The sequence below is a fragment of the Rattus norvegicus genome, chromosome 8, assembly GCF_021556685.1.
Source record: "Rattus norvegicus strain SHRSP/BbbUtx chromosome 8, alternate assembly SHRSP_T2T, whole genome shotgun sequence".
Classification (NCBI taxonomy): domain Eukaryota; kingdom Metazoa; phylum Chordata; class Mammalia; order Rodentia; family Muridae; genus Rattus; species Rattus norvegicus.
In genome coordinates, this window is record NC_141541.1 from 27,787,508 (window position 1) to 27,805,332 (window position 17,825).

General features: G+C 46.8%; 2 long non-coding RNA genes across 4 annotated transcripts; one reads left to right on the forward strand and one right to left on the reverse strand.

Annotated features, from left to right (window-relative positions):
• Positions 1-10,201: 10,201 nt before the first annotated feature.
• Positions 10,202-13,510, reverse strand: LOC134480001 (uncharacterized). 2 transcript variants are annotated; one of them, XR_015627573.1, is made up of 3 exons: positions 13,305-13,491; positions 12,830-12,992; positions 10,202-12,256 (listed from the first exon to the last, which is right to left on the reverse strand). It is a non-coding gene; the product is annotated as an uncharacterized LOC134480001 (long non-coding RNA). The 2 variants fall into 2 exon arrangements; XR_015627572.1 differs by lacking the exon at positions 12,830-12,992 and having other exon boundaries at positions 13,305-13,510.
• LOC103693030 (uncharacterized) lies at positions 11,343-15,513 on the forward strand. Of its 2 annotated transcripts, none has more exons than XR_015627571.1 (2): positions 11,343-12,029; positions 15,158-15,513. It is a non-coding gene; the product is annotated as an uncharacterized LOC103693030 (long non-coding RNA). The 2 variants fall into 2 exon arrangements; XR_015627570.1 differs by having other exon boundaries at positions 11,592-12,261.
• The last annotated feature ends 2,312 nt before the right edge of the window (positions 15,514-17,825 follow it).

Consider the following 17,825-nt stretch of genomic DNA (forward strand, 5'->3'; position numbering starts at 1 on the left):
GCTAGCAGAAGCGCAAAGCAATTCCTTCTTAGGTTTTTCTCTAGAAAGAGCTGAACTGGGCTGGAGGGATGGCTCAGTGGTTAAGAGCACTGACTGCTCTTCCAGAGGTCCTGAGTTCAAATCCCAGCAACCACATGAGAGCTCACAACCATCTGTAATGGGATCCGATGCCCTCTTCTGGTTCTGAAGACAGCAATAGTGTACTCGTATACATAAGTTAATTAAAAAAAAAAAAAAAAGCTGAGCTGTCTTGAAATCTCTAGAGAACAAAATAGCTCTTCAAGAATTTTCTCTTAACAGGATTTCTGACTTGGTCAGAAGACATAGTAAGTTTTTATAGCAACTTTCCCGACTTAGTCAGAAAACCCACGAGCTATCCAGATAATATTTAGAATTTTTACCTGTAGAGAGAGCAGTCTGTAAGGCCATCTCAGCAGAACCCAGGCCGCCGGCTCGCCCATGACTTGACTTTGAGTCGTTCTTTTTGCTGCTCCCAGTTACCCCTTCTCTCAGAACTCCTTCCCATGCTGTGTCTGGTCTCTGGGTAGCCTGTCAAGCACTGACCACTGGGCTGTCTCCTCAGACCCATTTCATTTATAACACTTGCAAAATTATTACCATAACTGTTGAAACTGCTGTTGATTGACACGTAGGCGGTTAACAAACTCCAGCTCTTATAGACAAGGCTTTCTGGTGATTGTTTACTAAGAATGAATGTTACCACACTAGTTTTCTACAGCTGCCGTAACAAATTACCCCAAATTTGGTAGCTTAAAATAACAAAGGTTTATTCCCTCAAGATAACGGAGCCAGAAATTCAAATTAGTCTCACTGAGAGTTCAAGGCAGCAGCAGGGCCACCTTCCTTCTGGAGATTGTAGTTCAATGGGTCTCAACCAGTAGGACACTACAGGGGTTGCATATCAGACAGCCTGTATATCAGACATTTACATTACGATTCACACCGGTGCCAAAATTACAGTCACGAAGTAGCAGCGAAAATAATGCTATGGCTGGGGCTCACCACAATATGAGGAAGGTTGACCGCTCTGGCTTGTTCTTTCAACCTTTGCCCTGGGTGTCACTTTAAGTCACATGCATGTGACCTCCGGCTGTTTACCCTGTGTTTACCTCTTCCCTAGGAGGGCACAGCTGCCCCTCAGGATGGTTGGTCATCACCATCAGCCTGGCTGGTGATCACTGCCTATGGGCGTCTCCAGACTGCTGTTCTTCACCTGCTTCTCTCGTCAAACACGAGAATTCTCTCGTGTTATCTGCATGAACAGTAGTGCCTTCCCTGACACTCATACATCAAGTCCTGGCAATTTTAACAGAATGGAAAAATACCATCTCTACAAATCACGTTTCCCACAAAAACCCCAAGTCCGAAGGTTTATTTTGTACGATAAATCGTTCTTACCTGCTTATCATGTGTGCTGTGCTGGCCCAAGCAGAACGAGGAGTCACCCACGCTAATTACGTGTTAGAAGCCGTCAGCTTCCGCTCACTTACATCCTGCAGGATTGTTAGCAGGAAATCTCAACGGCAAACGCACTGAGGGACTGAAGGTGCAGCTTCAGGGCAGGCCCAGGCTTTCTCCAAAGACCTGATGCCATCTCTGTAGCAACTTCTTGTGTTTCCTCATTTTGCAATTCGGCGAGGCACAAGGTAAAGATCACGTGACTAGACATTGAACCAACAAAGACTCACCTCCTGGATCTCCCACCAACCGAGACTTTGGCCAAATAAGAGAATCTGATAAACTAGGGAAACGGGCAGAATAAATCATGGCTGGTGTTGCACTGAAGACTCTGGGAGATGGTTGCTGTTGTGGAGGTGCACGGCTGGCACGTGGGCACAGCTCACTTTGACGTTTTACTCTGGGTTTTCTCAAGCCCAGAGGCCACATGCCATATCACGCATGTGATCCACACCTCTGCATATTAAACCTCACATTTACATTTACATTGGCATTCACATTTACACCTTTAAAATTTACACTTAAAAAGTTTTCCCCCTCGCAAAACTTTTCACAACTTTTTAAAATTGAAAATAGATTTTTTTTCATACCATCTATCCTGATTATGGTTCCCCCTCATCTAAATCCTTCAAGATCTCCTCCAAAGATGCTTCAATGTCTCTTGCTCCGTTCGAGTTTCCTGTTTTAGATTTATTTCACAGCGGGAGTGTTTTGCCTGCAAGTATTTATGTATACCATGTGTATGGCTAGTACCTGCAGAGGTCAGAAGAGGGCAGCCACGTAGGTGCTGGGAATCAAACCCCTGTCCTCTGGAAGAGTAACAAATGCATTATCTACTAGTCCCACCTCCCCAGTCCCTTAAATGCCTTTGTAAATTATTGATTTTATTTTATATGTCTTCTATGCATGATGTCTGTGCCGCACAAGTTTGCATTGCCCTTGAAGGCAGAAAAGGGAGTGTTGGGTCTCCTGAAGCAGGAGCTTGTTGTGAGGCGCCATGTGGGTGCTGGGCCCAGACACCAGGTCCTTTGTTAGAGCAGCAGAATTATTAGCCCCTGAGCCAGCTCTTCAGCTCCATTTATCCATCCTTTTTAAAGACAAAATGTAGACACTGTTCCACTTGCATTTTCGTTCGATCTTGTCCCCGTCCCTCAAACACAATTTCGAAAACGTTGGAACCCTTTTAAGTAGCTTGCTATACATCTGTAAACCAAGTTAATACTTTTTTTGTTTTAAAAATCTATAGTAGCTGCTGGACATGTCTTTTTCTGTCCTGATATTTGGAATGAATCAATAATTTATCCTAGAGATTTATACTTATTTTATATGTAGTATATTAATTGATAAAAACTGATACTTGTGATAATTTTTCTATGAGTAAACAACTAAATTTACAGCCTTACAATAACTCTATGAAGGTTACTTTTAAGTTAATTTATTTTACATGTATGGATGCTTTGACTGAATGTTTGTCTGTTAATACATGTGTACAGTGCCCATGGAGGCCAGAAGAGGGGTCCCCTGGAGATGAAGTTATAGACAGTTGTTAGCTGTCATGTGGGTGCTAGGAACCAAACTTGGGACCTCTGCAAGAGCCACAAATGCTCCTAAGGACTGAGCCATCTCTCCAGGCTCTAAACGGAGTATTCTTGCTTTGGTTTCCTTATTGTTGTTATCATTTTAAACAAATACCTCAAGTGGCTGCTGAGATGGCTCAGCAGGGAAATAGGCTTGGCACCAAGCCTATGGCCTAAGTTAGAGCTCTCCACCCACGTGGGGGAGGAGAGAATCCACTCCTGCAGACTGTCCTCTGGCCTGCACTCAGGTGCCAAGGCACACGCAGGCTACCTGCTCCAACAAATGCATAACTGTAGAAAAGTAAGAAGTACCTCGCAAATGAACTATTTGGGCACGTATGAGTTTTATTACCTACTATCAATTTTCCTATGTGTATTTTTATCAGTATGTGTTAACCATACAGAGTGTAGGGTTTCAGCAGAACGTTTCGTCGTGTGCATGTAACCCACACTGATGGTATTCTCTTTATGCTATACTGTCCCGTCTGCTTTTCTTAACCTCTTTCCACATCCCAGTGTTTCTCCCTTTATTTTTTGCCTTCCTTTCCTTTTTGTCCGAATTTCCATTCACTACTGGAAAAATGCAATATTAATCTTTCTAAGCCGATTCATTTCATTCAACACGATCATCTCTGTATCCATTTTCCTTTAGATGTCATGATTTAAGTCTTCTTTGTGGCTGGGTAAAACTCCATCATGATCTACAATGTAGCTGTTCTCTTTCCTTCCCTGGGGGTCTGTCAGTGGGCGTCTGTGATGGTTTGAATGGGAAGTGTCTTCACACACTCGCGCATTTGAACACTCAGTCCCCAGTTGGTAGAGCAGTGTTGGGAGGAAATGTTACCTTTAGGAGATGGAGTCTTATTGGAAGAAATACCTCACTGGCAATGGGCTTGGGGCGTTTATAACCTCACCCCACTTCTATTTCATGCTCTCTGTTTCCTTCCTATGAGTGGAGCTGCGATCTCTCAATTTCTTTGCCATGACTCCCCCACCAGAAACTCTTTCTCTCTTTGGAACCGTAAGCTAAAACAAGCTCTTTCTTCTGTACGCTGCTTTTGGTCATGATGATTCATCATAGCAACAGGGAATGCTACAGCTGTTGAGGTAGAAATCTCGGCTCATGTCCAGACAGAACACACCAAACCAATATGGTTCCACGTGGAGAGATTTAATGAGAAAAGAAGAGTAGAAGGGGGGAGAAGTAAAGGAGACTGGGCCACGGGCACCTGGAGGGAAGTGGGGGATGGAGAGAGAAGGGACAAGGGGAAGAGCAGGGAAGAGAAGAGAACAAAGAGCAAGAGAGAGCAAGAGAAAGAGGAGGGGGCAAGCAGCCCTCTTTATAGTCAGGCACAGCTGGCTGTTGTTAGGCAACTGTGGGGCGGAGCATACCGGGCAGGTAGCTGTGGGGGTGGAGCTTAGACAGAATACCAACAACAGTATTTATGTAGGGCTCCGGCTTAGCTTAAGAAGCAGTTGAAAGCCTAAAAAGCCATAGTTGTAGGAGGTGGTTCTGATGCTTTGATCTGGAACCTTCCTGTAAACGCTGAAGGTTCTGTTCTCCAATTGGTTCTTGATCAATGACTAAAGATGCCAGCAGCCAATGGCTGGGAAGAAGAGGCGGGACTTCCAGGTTCCTAAAGGCCGGTTAGGAGACACAGGAGGAAAAAGGGAATTCACCATGCTTCGGAGGAAGAATCACGAGCTATGTGAGATCAGGGTGGAGTGATTGGCCACTTCCCCAGGCAGAAGACTAGAAACGCAACTAAGCTGGGGGCAGATGTAAGGTGCTGAGGAAGGAGTAAAGGAAAAGACACGTTCACCTAGCTGCGAGAGGCTTAGAAAAGTCCAGCCGCTGAGCTAAATGTGTGTGTGTGTGGGGGGGGGGGGGGGGGACTAGCCAAGAACTCAAAGCAGTGTAGAAAAACTACATGCTACACATAGTTTTCTAAATATTCTCCCAACAGGAGATTTTTCTAGACTATATCTGAAGAACTAAAGCAAACAAATAAACACCGAGAAACAAACAAAAAATGGAATCGTATAAATGTGACTAACCCAACAAATGGGCGGTGGACACAACAGACTTTTCACATGAAGAAATACAAATAGCCGATAAATACATGAACTGTTCAACATCCTTAGCTACCTGGGAAATGCTCCACTGAGACTCCATCTCACCTTAGTCCAAGGTAAAGGCCACGGGGTAAAAAAGCAGCACATGCTGGCAAAGATGCTGGGTTGGGGAGGAGCCCTTGAACATAGCTGGTGGGCGTGTGAACTAGTGCGGCTGCAGCGGAAATTGGTACAGAGGCTCCCTCAAAAAACTAAGCGCAGAACTACCACGTGATCCAGCCACACCACATGATCCAGTCACACCACGTGATCCAGCCACACCACGTGATCCAGCCGCACCACGGGCTGTCCACTGGACAGAATCTAACTTCTCAACAGAGATGCTTGGCACCACATTAACTGAGGCACTATTCATGCTATCCCCAAAAGCTGAGCTATAGTATCAGTTTATGATAAAATTTTACTACATCTTCACCGTCATCATTTCTGGGAATGACCAGAGGATATGAATGACCCTTTTTCTTTCACATCATCACCAGCAGTGAATAATCTGATTCCTGCTGGTGTTTGCTGATCTTGGTCATGTGTCTGGCGAGTTGAGGACTGGCGTCTGTATTACCTTAAGTTTGTCAGTTATCGGTTTGGCTTTTCTCCTTATTTATCTCTGCGTGCATTGTTATCTTTCATATACTTTGCAACTATGTTGCCCAATCTGCTGCTGTTATATTAATTCTGGTGGTAGGTTTTTACTTTGTGGAATTTTTAATGTCTTATACATTCAAATGGTTAAATCTATCAAAAATTTAAACTAAAATTGTTACTTTTTGTTGTAGAATTCTGTTCAATTAAAATATGCTGTTGCATTTGCTGTGTGAAAGAGCATTAAGGGTTAAAAGTAACAGACAACTATGGCTCAGGGGAAACTTGAAATTTAGTTTTCGGGCAAGATAGATAAAACTATAGTCAATAATATAAGCCGTCCACGATGAGTGTCAAATACTTGGCACAAAACGAGGTGATTTCATGTTGGCTGCCCGGAAACAGAGAACAGAGAGCACTGCCTCTGCCGAATCCGTGACTAGATCAGCCAGATGACTCATGGCAGTGCAGGACATCAGGGCTGGAACAGCCTAGAGACCCATCTCATCTGATTTGTGCACATGGAATAAACAGTCTGACTTTTAACACTGACTGAGCTCCTATCCACATGACAGCTGACTGTTAGCCCCACCAAAGGCTCTCCAAGGTGACACAGGGTACCTCAGGCTGTGTTCACCCCAGGTTCTTATGCCGTATCCTCAACACAGAGCAGTTGTCACTCAGCCTACCACAGTTCCATTGAAGCCACTAATGCCAACACCAGAGCCCCACTGTTGTGAATGGGGCCCTGGGGTACAAAGGCAGTGAAGGGTAAGGGATCCATCTGGTGTGCTCCTTGACTCAAACTCTTGCTCCCCGATTGGGGCTCTGGGTCTTAAAAGGTTTCTATGTGGAGCTTTCCCTGTGATCTGAATGTTGGGATTCTAGTTTGTCCTTTCTTTATCTCATACAGTCCTTGAACAAGAGCTTCTTACATGTATGGCTTCTTATCAGTGTCTGATTGTTTCTTACCATACAAGCGTCCAAAACCCAGGACCACAGGGTACTCTCGCTAAGAGTGAGAGCAGGGAGTCAGGCATGGCCGTTCACCTTGTGGCAAGAAGGGGACTGAGGCAGGAGGATCACTGGGTGTTTGAGGCTAGCTGAACTTAACAGAATGAGTTCCAGTCTAATTTGTAATACAAACAAACAAAACCCTGAATAAAAACAGGAGTTAACAGCAAAATCTGTGAACTGGAGGGACAGCTCGGTAGCTCTAAGGGCGCCTTCTCTATCCTCTTTGCCTTCTCTTTACTTTGAAACAGTTATAGATCACAGTAGACTGTAACAGTAGTGCAGAGAAAGCCCGGGAACCTAGCACCCAGCTTCCCGGGGCAGTGATCATTGACTTTGATGAAATGAGAACTTTGATTGGCTCGAATAGGCACCTTGTAGATGCCGTTCCTAGTCTTTAGCCTTCGGGCACACTCTTTTGTTTGTTCTGTGTTTTCTGTGGTGTAGATTCACATAACCACAGTATCTGGTCCCGAAGCTGCTCCAGCAGCACGGAGGGCACTCACAACAGACCCACCTTCCAGCAGCCCTCCAAGCTACCTGGCCTCCATCTCTACAGTGTTCCCTTCATCTACCACAGTGGTTCTCCACCCAAAGCTTCCACAGGGCGATCCTAAGACCACTGACAAATTCAGATATTTACATTACAACTCATAACGGTAGCAAAATTAACAGTTATAAAGTAGCGACAAACGGTTGCAGCGTCAGGAAGATGGGAACCTCTGACCTAGTGCACGCTCTTCTGAGATTGGCTTCTTTTATTCAGCGTAATGCCCCTCCTATAAACACCCAATGTTGTTTTACAAATCAATAATTTCTTCCTTTGGGCAGCTAAGTAGCACTCAGTCGTGCAGGTGGAGCACAGCATCTATCATTCTCCTGAGCGGTTTCCAGGTTTTCACATAGCAAAGCAGCTCAACCTGTGTAAGTGGTCTGGTGAGTGTCAAGGAATCAGGTCGTACAGATGCTGTAGAGTGGAGCTCTCTTTCCCGTGGTGGAACCTCTGCTATGTCAGTGACCAGAGGCAGTCTGCTACGGACTCCAGGGGCCACTCCCACATTGCTGTGCCAATCTGCCCCATTACTTAAAAAAAAAATCCCTCAGTATTATTCCTTTTTGACATCACAATATTATTCGTTTACTCTTTTTCTACAGCCCCAGGAGAGCCCCGTAAGAGATTTTGCTTTGCCCTGCCCTCTGCTAGTCCCTACCTTTAGAGAGCCAGGTTCCTTGCAAGTAAATGTTTAGTAAATACAATCTAGCAGACAAGAAGGGAGTAGAAGGAAGCTATTCTAGGTTGGATTAGAAAGCCAGAGTCAAATCATGTCCTTACCCCTTTCTGGCTCTGGTTTATACTCTGTTAAAGTGTCTATTGGCAATAACACATCTGTCAGGGACATTAGAGGTTCAGGTGATGGTCTGCATGAAGGCACTTTGCAAGGCAGTACCATGATGTCTTGTCACTGTCTCATTTTCTCCTTTTTTAAAAATATTTATTTATTTATTTTTAGGAGTACACTGTAGCTGTCAGATGTACCAGGAGAACATCGGATCCCAGATGGTTGTGAGCCACCAAGTAGTTGCTGGGAATTGAACTCAGGACCTCTGGAAGAGCAGTCAGCACACTTAACCGCTGAGCCATCTCTCCAGCCCTCCTCTCCTCTTTCTGCTCTCCCTCCTCCGTGGGAAGCTCACCAAGACCACCAAGGAAAGCACCTCCATCCTTGAGAGGTAACAAACCATCCAGGCAGTTGCCAAGTATGAAAGCCTGGCATTCTTGTGACATTCCATCCAGTAGAGGGCGACAGCTCCTGCCTGCTGGTTCCAGTGTCTTCGCATGGTAACTTAGTTATTTGTGTGTGCTTGGTTTTGAAGGGAGCACACATGTCCACTGCAGTCACCCAGTAGGCTCCCAGCCCTCTTGTTTAGTACGTTGTGCTGTTGTAATGCAAGCCCCTTCAGGAAGTGTCTAGCTAATGAAAAGCATATCTACTTTGTTTAGCAGGATTTGTGGTCTTAATTTTCCTGCTTGGCCCAGCAAGCCTCAGAGCTCAAGACCGATGACTTGCTTCCGAGGCAACATCCACATGGTCTACTTGGTGGACATTGCGCGCTCATGGTGAACTGGCTAAGGACAGTTCTCGAAAGTGCTGACCTGCTGAGCCAGTCTAGGACAGTTGAGGGACATATCTCAACCAGCCAGCCAGGAGTCCTGTTCTGGATGGAGGCAGCCCTGCTTCCTCTGAAAATAAAGAGTGTGTAGGGGGGTTAGGGGTGGGGTCACTGATTATGTCTGTTAGTGAAAGCAGCCAGGGATTAAGGAAGCATCAACAAGACTATCACCAGCCCAAGCCTTGCAAGCCCTTCCTGAATTTATCAGTTCTGATGGGGACAGAGCGGGATGTAGTAGGAGGTGGCAGGTTAAGGTGACAGGAGAGGGCTGGAGAGATGGCTCAGAGGTTCAGAGCACTGACTGCTCTTCCAGAGGTCCTGAGTTCAATTCCCAGCAACCACATGGTGGCTCACAACCCTCTGTAATGAGATCTGATGCCCTCTTCTGGTGTGTCTGAAGACAGCTACAGTGAGTATGATAAATAAATCTTTAAAAGAAAAAAAAAGTGAGAGGAGAAATCCGGAGGGTGAGAGCATCCCCACCCCCATCCTCATCTTTCAGCGTAGTTGAGAAGGAAGATCAAGAAACAAAATGTCTGACTTGCTTTGGTGGGAACCACACTCACTTCCCCCTCAACTTCCCTGAAAGTCTGCCATGCTTGAGAAAAGCATTCCTAAAAGCATTGGTGAAGGAGAGAGGCCACTGCTGGTAGGTGGGCTGTACGTGGAGGAGGGCGTTTCTCCACTGCAGGGGTGTACCCCGTTCAGTGCTCTCACTGCTGCCCGTGTAACTGTGGTAAGCCATTGCTCTTTCTGTGCAACCATTTAATTCCCTGCATTCCAGTCATTTGGTTTCTTTGCTAAATGTTGCTCCTTCAATAGAGTCTTCCCAAGATCCCCTTAGTTTACCTGGGTAGGGAAGAGGCTTAGCCTTTGGTCACTCTCTGACTTCTTCGAACCCTGGTCTTTGGAGCAATGGGTATTGAGCAGCTGCTCCCTGGTGATGTCAAGACAGAGCCGACACACAGTGAGCAAAAGCAAACATGGTCAAGTTGTGAGCAAGCCTGGGGCAGAGCCCAAGCCCACGGACAAGATGGCGCAGGGTATGTGAGACCGTTGAAGCGGAGCCAGCAGGGACACTGACCTTGTGCCTGTTCTGTAAGCAACCCCAGAGAACCAGAGCACATCCCCTGTGGGTAAAATCTAAATTTAGCACCCAAACAAGCTGCTTCCCCATTTTGCTGGAGAAAAGTTCTTTTCACTGGTGTAGGCCTTGGCTTTGATTAGGTGGGAGGACCCACGTCTGGGAATACATAAACTTTATTGTTCTTGGATGACAGTGCATTTTCCTTGCCTACTGGTTTTCCGCCTTTTTCCCCTACCATCTGGGCTTGCTGACTGTATTGGCCAAAATGAGCCACTTTGCCTTGGCCTGGGCTCCTGAGGAGGTCATACCTACCCTAGAGTCCACACCTGGGGGCATTATTTTGTCCCCTCTTCACCTCTTGAGACAGTTCTGGGAAGGTTGAGTGTAGCAGAAAGAGAAACTCTTGAGTTTGTGTGAATGGTACCCTGGGAACAGAGTCCAAGTTTGTATCCTTAGGACCGGGTTTTAACATCCAGAAGCCGGAGAAGACCAGGGCTTCCCTGAGATTCTGGGATCTGAGATCCCAGTGAACTATTTGGACAGTCATCAGTTTCAAGGGGATTTCCTGGCTTGTAGTGCTACCCTCAACCCCCATGGCCAGGTTTCTTCGAGGCATCTCCTCTAGCGTGATCTGTCATTCACATTTTGTGTGAGTAGGTGGGGGAGATTTTAGTGAACCCTCCTCTAAACTCAGTTGCCCGAGTGCACACTTGGTCTCTTTTGACAAATGTCTCCTTTGATGTCCAATGACACAAGCTCTGGTTAACTCATCTATTTATGAAGTTCGGAAATGTAGGGCAAAGAGCATTCACTTGGACTCAGATGAGCTAGGTTGCTGGGTGGTCTGTTTTTACTACTTATTAGCTGGATGACATTGGGCAAGGTACCTTCTCCAAGTGTCTGGTTCCTCGCCTGGAAAACAGCAATAATGAGACAGAACTCGGCTCTGTCAGCAACAAGTCAGACATTATATATCTTCAAGAGCTCTTTATAAACCTAGCTTGCAGCCTCTATAAAGGAATCATGACTGGGTTGGATGGACTGTGTCTCTGTCTCTTGGGACCAGGACCCACTAAATAACATTAGGTCTTCATAGAACTCGAGGAGCTCTTCCTGATGGTCCTTGGACCCTTCCCTCTCTGCTTTTATTGTCTCGAATTCCCCTTTCTCTTTTCACAAATGACATCGAGAATGATTAGTAACAGCTCTTCCGCTAACTATTCTTGAGCAACTTATCTCCTGGTTTTATTTATGTTGCTTTGCTAATGTGGAGGTTGAAAGCAAGAACGCCCATCGGCAGGGCTTGCCCGGTGACCCAGCGAAGGCACAGGAAGTCGGAGGGAGCCACTTGAATGCTGTGGCCGTCATCGAGCTCCGGCATGCTTTCCGATTGCAATCTACGCTCTGCTCATTTTTCCATGCTCTCTTGCCTGACATTCAGTATTAAGGCTGAAACAAGTGTTCCCGTTTAACAGTGACTCACGCAGCAGAGAGAAATTAGGCTAAGTCTAAAAAGAAATTAGGCTCTGGGTGAAGGAGAACTGGACAGACACTTTCTTACTGTAACTTTCCAGAATGTCCTGGATAGCCCCCAGGAGTTGTCAGGATGGACAGAGCTTTGGAACATTTTACAAGCTAGTAAAACATTGTTTGAGGGGCAATGGATCCTTTGGAATTTATCTGCACGGCTGACGTCACCCTCTCAGCACGGGGAGCCAAACTGTCTCCATGTCTCTGGCCCTTTTCTGGTATTATTTCCCAGTAGTTAAGCCCAAGTGAACCTTCAAGTCACTTTCCTGTCAGATATTATTACAACAAGGAGCGACCCTTTCTCGGCCAAGGAAGCTTCCTCTTCAGATTGAAATGGAAGGGAAATTGATGGCTTTTCTCAGCCCCAGTCTCCTCTGCAGACGGCTGTTTGGAGAGTCCAAGCCTTGCAGCGTGAAGCTTTGCCTCTGCAGTCTGCAATGACTGCCACCTCATAGGTCAGTGCACGGTCTTTCATTACCACTTGAGGACTGGAACGTTCCCTCCTCAGCACAGGTTCAGAAGCAACCTGATATCTCTACGGCGGAGTCTAGTTCGTTTTTTGCTGTGGCCGATGAAGAGTAGCATCCTCTTTCTCCTCTCTGTGAGCATTTGGAAGCCATGGCAGTGGATCCAGGAAAGCGGCCTGCATCTGCTGTGATCTCATGATATGCTGAGCCCTGTGCTGAGGTATAATATTTCAACTGTTTTCAAAACAGCTGTCTCTGTTAGGACCCTGCACATCTCATTAATCAGGGAACTAGGGTGTGAAGGGATAAAGACAAGGCATAGAGGTCTGCAATTCGATCCACTGAATGGTTGTGGCTCTCAAAAATCCTCTCAGAATCCCGACACCCAAAGTGACGGGTGAGGTTTGGGGCAGTGTTTAGGTCATGAGGTCAAGATCCTGAGGGAGGGGAGTAGTGTCCCTGTAAAAGAGGCCCCAGGAGCTAGCCCACTCCTCCCAACAAGTGAGGATACATCACAAAGGCTCCTTCCAGGCACAGAATCTGCTGGTGCATTAACCTTGGATATCCTAGCTTGAAGAATCACGGGGACTGGGCCTCTGTTGGTCATAAACTATGTAGCCTATGGTATTTTGTTGCAGCAACTGGGCTAAGCTAATACATACATGTTTGTCTGGATTCTATTAGAGTCTGCCATCTCTAGAAGAGGTGTTATGTAGGAAAGATCTGAACAATAGCTTTAATGTCACACTAACAAGGATCCATTCTTTCATGGATTGAGATCCACTTACCCAGAAGTCAATCCAAGACAACTCAATAGCGTTCTAGCATATTGAAGGTTTTTGGCAACCTTTTCCTCTACAGGGCAGAAGTCCTAGCCCTCGGAAAAGCCCCTATGATTTCCTCAGTTGGGTGCCAGTATCGGTCTCAAATCTTTACACTGCTTAGAACAGACTGGAGAAAGAGAATTGTGGTCCAGCTGACCAGTCCCCAGATGACTCATCTGGCCCTGGACATCCTAAGCATCCCCACACTCTCCTTCCCTGGCTCTCCTGTGTGACCCTGACTGCCAAGCCGATGGTTGAAGCTGGTTCCTAAGCTGGTGACTGTTGAGGACCAACTGGGAGAAGGGTCATGGCCACAAAGATGAGTGTGGCTTGATCATTAATCCTTTCGTGAGGTCTCTGACCACCAACTTGAATTGAAGCTCAGCTAAAGCCCAAAGGTATAAGAGAGGGTCCCCTTTTCCAGAAACCTGTGACTGACCTCAGGTCCTCTTTACCCAGTGACAGACAGTACCCTGTCTGGGTGTGAGGTGGTAAGCTTGCCCGGTACCTGTCCCTGGCCTCCAAGCCTGTGGGTGACCTTCAGACTAGTGACAGCCACTCCCCTGGTATTTGCTTCTGCAGAGGGAGCATAGGACAAATCCATGGGCTCTTTGCTGAGGTGAATCTCTAGCAAATTTCAACCAACATCAAAGTATAGCACAGCATCTGTGACATCATATAGCCTGTCGCCAGGGCCCCACCCCAATCATCATATTACCTGAGTCAACTGGCACAGTTCAGCCACAGCTTAGCGGACTGTAGCAGAACTCACAGCTTCTCCCGGAGTGAAACAAATACGACAATGATCGTGCTTTGAAGTCTTCACCCATGTTCTCGAGGAGGAATAAGGGCACATTGCTGAATGACACCAGATAACTGAGAATCTGTATCCTAGTGGAACTGAACCTGGGTCCTCGTACTTGCTGACCACCAATCTCAGCCCTAGAGCTGGATTCTAATCCCAGCTCTGCTGGTCAGTTGTGATCAGTTGTTTAGCAAGTTGGTTAACAGCATCTGGCTGTCAATGTCTTTTAGTGTAAACTAAGGACAATGCCTCCACGATCCTTTGGTTGGTTAGGATGGCTCAGTATTGCTTCTTGCCTGCCACGTTTGCTAGTTGTAGAGTTTGGTATCTGTCTCCTGGTGTGTTTACGATATTCCTTTGTGGGCAGCACAAAGATAAAAGTGTTTATGCCCATGGTTTGTTGGAATGTGTTGAGGGAGGAGTGGGGGGGGTTTCAGGGCTTGAGTTTCAGATTATAGAGGAAATATTTGCTGGGTTGGTATTTCCCTCTTACTGGGGGATAGGGAGTAATTTCAGAAAGCTTATGTTGATCCTTAGACCCATCCCTTTGAAAATCTGGACTCTCCAAGGAAAACGGAGCTATCTTAAAGAGGGTTCTGGAAAGAGAACATGCAGTCAAGCATTATACCACATAGAAACATATAGGGCATAAGGAACACATGTTCCTTTTGATACTTCAATTTCAGTTTGTTGTTAGAGCAGATCTTCTGGACTGAAACTCAGCCTCACACCTCCCTGGAATGCTGCCTTCCAGATTCTTGGACATTCATTCAAAAGGTGCTCCTAGAGGATCCTCTGGTCATTGGGTCACGCGGGAAAACACTGAGGCGCTCTTCCAATTCTTGGCAAAGGGTTACCCCTTGTCTGTCAGGGAGATAGAACTTCTGCATTTGGGGGTCACATGTCTCCACCCCTTCCAGTCCTACAGGAAGCCATAGACTTGCTGACAGGCTCTCTTCTCCTCCCCTGACCTCTCTCAATCATTCAGAGAAGACAACAGGTCATCTCTCCTTGAGACAAAATGGTGGCTCCTTCCTTAGGGGTGAGGTGGGAGAGTGGGGATGCAGAAAAAAAAAAAACAGGCTTAGTCAGCCAGTGTCTGATGGGGTTGATGAGGTGTAATGGCAGGACTTGTTTGAGGACTATGAAGCTGTATGGAGAGATTTAGAGAGCTACGTGTGAAACTGGAGGTGATTTTGATCCCGTTCAAATCTCCACGTCTGTCCTTCCTCCTGTTCTTTTAACTTAGCGGAACTGCAAAGCTGCAGAAGCTGTTGCCTGCACGGTGCTCATCTCTTTGTGAGCTGCCATGGCGGTTGCTTGCTGAGGGACAGACCGATTTGACGGTCTCACTGCCCCGGCAAGGTTGGTGGAACAGTCCACACACCCATTTTTCCAGATCTCTTTTACAAGCTAAGCCTAGCATTACAAGGCTGTCCAGTGACATCATGACACATCATCAAGATAACTTGATTTTTTTTTTTTAGGAACTCGAAGCCTCACTGGATATTTAGATTAGACCTTTGTGATGTGCATCAGTGACCTGTGATGTCTGCTTCTTCCCAAAGCAGAGGCTAGATTTCACCCTGCTGTGCATCCTGGAGACTCTGAGACAGACTTGTATCTGACTTGCGCTCCAGTCATGCACTTCGCTGCTTCTGGGAGGTGGAGCTGAATTTAACACCTGCTCCTTTGGAGAGACTTGGATTCACATCCAGTGCATCTCTACAGACTGGGCTTGAGTGAGTTTCGGACCTGTTGCTGACTCTGTGAAGAGCTTCTTGAAGCAGCTGTTTTATCCCGTTATTAGTTCAAGTCCCAAAGAATAATAGCAGGAACTGTATTTCCGACTCCTCAGGCTGACTCACTATGAGACTATTTGAAACGATGTATCATCATGGTCATCATCATCATCACCATCAGAAAGTACAATGGCCTATAGTCAATCTTATCAGACAGCAAAGTTGGGGAAGAGCAAACCCACTATACTTTGCAAAGCTGCCCCCGGCCCCGCCCCGCCGCAACATCCCAGTGCATACTGACCCATGCCACACCCTCCTTTGCAAACAGGATAGATAAGATGGACATTTCAATTCTATCCCCAAAGATTGGCATTCCCTGTGAGATGCCAGGACCTGCAGACGTTCTATAACCAGAAAACCCTGGTAGAGTTTCAACATCTGTGGTAAAACAGGAGATTGGGGAGGGCTGAAAAAAAAAGGAGGAGGTTGTGAAGAGATTTATTTCATCCTTAACCAAGAATGGCTAAGGGTCATGCAGCCATTTCCCACGTGAGCATCCACCAATAGAAAAGCATCAAGTTCAAAGTCTCCTTTCGTTAGCTAGCGGTTAGCATCATCAAGGTGCGGCAACGGCAGGAAAAACCAAACTACCTGTACCAGCCAGATCCTCTCACACAGGTATTCAGGTTCCCAAATAGTCCTACATCCTAACATCCAGTGGAGGTTCTGTCTTGGAGCAAGGGGCTTCCAGAGAGCAGTGGGGTCCCAGCCCAGTCAGCCCGAAGGGGCTCACTGCTTTGCAGGGAAATGGTGACCTATATCTGTTTCTGTCCCTCAGACATTTGCCCTCAGGGTTGACATTTCCTGAGACAGCAGTTTGCTTAGTGTGCTATACTCTGAAACTCAGCTTTTCCTGTCAGGAAAACTGGGTTTTACCGGAAAGCTTGGGCTTATCAGGGGTTAGAATCCCAGGGGCAAAGAAGACACGGGCCTTGTCGACAGTGGGCGTGGCAAGACAATGGGCGTGGTAAGACAGTGGGCGTGGTAAGTGTGGAAGTTCCGGGGTTGAGCTTGAGCTAACACATCCTTATCAGCTGGCTAATGGTGTACGTCAGCCTAAAGCCCACACTGGTGGGCTGGAAAGGTTTTCTGGGGAAGCAGCCATGGGTTTTCAACATCGGCATAGGAGGTACAGCTATTGGGCTTTGTCATTCATGACTGATCCCCAAACCAACAGAGTCTTCGTTCCTCAGAACCTGTTAGAAAAGCAGAAAGCCTGTCCTCACGCCCATCGATTTACAATCTGCACATTAACAGCCCCATTTGGGAAATGATTCTTATTCAAGCATTGGTCTAAACTGAAAGGAAGAGAGAACGATTTTGAATCTGGAGCACATGAAGAAGCCTTTGAAACCTGCTCCTGTGTGGAAGACCACAGGAGTCTCAGACTGAGCAGGCAGAATGAAGTGGGGGAGGGTGAGCCATCTCCATCTCCACAGGAGAGAAATTCAGCTCCTGCCTGCCTCCACCTCAGGAATCTTGGTGATTGACCCAGACCGAGGGTTCCGGAAGTGGAAGTGGACATCCCCAGGATTTGTGTTTTGAAGTCAGATTTTACTGCGGTGGTTTACGTGCCTGGCCCCCTGAAGTTTTTGCTCCAGTTGCTGCAGGGAACCTGGATAGTCCTGGGCTCTGATGCCGGTGCCCTGCAGCCACACAAACACCCCGAGGCTCCTCCTGGAGCCACAGCTTCTGGGAAAGACATTTCGGAAGTTTCCCGTGGCTGCAACAAATTGCTCAGGTCTGCACCACAGCAAGGCTGTGACCTGCCTTTCTCCACCTTGGCTCAGCCAGCTTCTGAAACTGGCAAAGGTCCCATGTCCCTGCAGGCTCTGCTTCATGGGAGTCAAAGGGGAGGACCAAGCAAGCGTTCCTGTCTGTTGAGACATGGCACTCCTGACTAGTAGTCAGCACAGGAGCAGTGTCAGGTGCCCTGAGAGGAGGAGGGAGTTCCTGGAGGTAGACAAATTTGGGACTGGAGGAAGTCTGTATCTTGAAGCAAAAAGAGAGGCTGGAGTCATGGAGAGAACCTTCATGTGGAAGATTCTATCTACCCAAAGGTCACTTAATTTCTGCCTTTTCTAACCACTGCTGTGTGACTATATAGCAAGGTGGGGGTGTGCCCTGAGCAGTGTTCTTGGCACTGAAACAGGATGATCCTACCCTCTGGAAGACAGACCCTGAGCCCACCGCACAAAGATGCCCACCAGCATGGGTTTCCTTACATGCCCTTCTGTGTGGGATTTTATAAATACATTTCTGAATTTAATAGTTCCTTCCTGGTAATTGGAAGGAAGACAAACCTTGACTATCTGGCATCTTAAGTCTGAAGTCTGTTTTAAAATGACTCTAA